Source organism: Phocoena sinus, chromosome 1 (assembly GCF_008692025.1).
Source record: "Phocoena sinus isolate mPhoSin1 chromosome 1, mPhoSin1.pri, whole genome shotgun sequence".
Taxonomy (NCBI): Eukaryota; Metazoa; Chordata; class Mammalia; order Artiodactyla; family Phocoenidae; genus Phocoena; species Phocoena sinus.
The window spans coordinates 33,407,871-33,410,348 of record NC_045763.1 but is presented as its reverse complement, the minus strand read 5'-3'; positions in this window follow the sequence as shown (position 1 = coordinate 33,410,348).

The following is a 2,478-nucleotide window of genomic DNA, read 5'->3' as shown; positions in this document are numbered from 1 at the left end:
TTTGTGATTTTGTGTTTCCATAGACAGAAGAGAGAGATGATTCAGTCTTCCCTCTACCATGGTTTATTTTCCAGCATGGAAAACAACTTTTTATTGATAATTTAGAAAAGTTTCTTCCAGTTTTACCACTTGCTAGTGGTCATGTTGTATCAATTTTTAGGATTATTATCAAACTGGGGAAAACCTCTGGCAGATTTCTCCCAGGACATTTTAAGTTTTCTTGTGGAATGACTAACCCTAATCATAAACCCTCTCAATTGATGAAACTCATCATCCAGTTTGTCATCACTGTCCGTTTGCAGCAGCTCGTTACGCGTTTTATGTTCTCTTAGTTCAGTGATTTGTGTCAAGTGCAAAAAAAAGTACGTATTTTTTTCCAGTGTGTCCATGTGATCCAATCTTATCAAAGGATTATCAAAGATTCCAGGAGCCTCTTCATAACCTGCTTTTCAAATTTATCTCTTCGTCTTAATGAGTTACTACTTTTGGAATGACCTGAAATTTTTTTTGGTACCATTCTCTTCCATTGATTTTGTATTGGTTTCATTGTTCACTTTTATGGCTTTTATTTCAAACTCTATTAAGTTTTAAATAGTCGTGCCAATTATTTAATAATATACATTTAAAGATGACAAAATTTGAAGGTACCCTTATCTGTATTTCCAAATCAGAAATCTGTAATTTTGCAATTGTTTTATTGAAACTCAAAGGCCTCTCCTTCAGAGACGCCTTGACCACTGGACTCATGGAGCTTTCCCATCTCTTTCCAATCTTCTGTCTTCTTTCTCCTTTCTAGCAGTTGATCTGATGTGAAACTAGTACTGACGTGTTTGTTGTCTGTCTCCTCCAGGAGAAGCTAAGGAATGTTTAGATCAGTTATGTCCCCGAGCCCTAGAACATGGATAGATAGATAGATGGATAAGTAGATAAATAAATGTTTGTTGAGTGACTGACTGAGTGAGTCTCCTAATTGGCACCAGAGCGAGGCTGCGCTGTGATTCCTGTCAAGCTGCCCCGCCCACTTCCAGGGCTGGTGAAAGCCAGGGTCTGCTGTGAGCCTGCTATGGCCTCAACCCCACCAAACTGCCCACCCACATCGCCTCTCTACTAATACCATCTCTATTTGTAAACTCTTTTTCATAAAAAAAGGAACAGACCCACCCTTTTTGGATATAATACACACGTTCTCTCTCAACCCAAAGTCTCTGTTCAACCTATTAATTCCTTCGCCTACTTTTGTATTCTTAATATAGTACGATCTGGCTTAAAGTGTTATTTTCATGCCTCTTAAACCGCTAATCACATTGCAGTCTCAGGCACAGCGTGCCCTAACTGAACTCACCTGGTTCCTGCATGGGAACAGATTGCCCTGCAGTTTCTCAGACCGTGAATCTAGAAACATCCTCATCACCTCTTCCCTTCCATCACCTCCTGTCATTTCTTTGATCTCCTCACCATTCTCTAACCTCTCTCTTTCCCCACAGCCAGCACCCTAAACTAAGCACCTGGACCAGTCTCCTGCTGGGTCCTCTGCCAGTCTCTGCAATGGTCTGTTAACACTTGCATATGATCACTGCCCTGATCTAGACCTTTGAAGGCTCCCCAGATCTCCTGATCTCCTGGGATGACAGCCCAAGGCTCTGCGTGGCCTGCCACCTGCCTCTGCGAACTCACCTTCTACCGCTGCCCGCTGTTCTCTGCGCTTCCATCCCTCTGGCCTTCTCTGCATCCCTCCAAAATGCCAACTCCGGTCCTGACTCTGTCTCTGCACGTGCTATCCCCTCTGCATGGAACGGCCTTCAACTCGTCTGGTAACTCCTGCTCATCCTCGGTCTTAGCTTAAATGTCACCTCCTCTGAGAAGGCTTCCTTGACCCTCTAGACAAACCCAAGCCATCCACTTTATGCTTCTCTTGTGCACTGTTCTTTTCCTTCTTGAGACTTCTCAAAACAGGTAAGTAGTTATCTGTATAATTAGTTACTCAATGTCTGTCTTCCCTATTAGACATCTAGCCCTATGAGGCACAAAAAAACATTTATTATAATAATGATAGCCTACATATATACAACCCTTACCATGTGCTGGGTACTGTTCTAAGCACTTTACATTTATCATCTCATTTAATCCTCATAATTACCCCTTTAAGATAGATACTGTATCTTTCCCTGTCTTAGGAATGAGGCAACTGAGACACAGAAAGGTCAAGTCACTTGCCCAGGGATGCACAGCTAGTAAATGGTGGAATCAGGATTTGAACCTGAGCTGAACTGACTGTTCCAGGGTCCTTGCTTTTTCCTACTGCCCTTTCTGCCTTCCACGTCTGTCTGGTTTCCCATCGTATCCCCAGCACTCAGCAAAGAACACATAATAGGTGTTCCATAAGTATTGGTCGATGTATGAATAAACATGCATTCACTGAGTACCTATACTAAGTGTAAAACACTGGAGAAGTAAAAAATATGGATCCTACCTTCACCA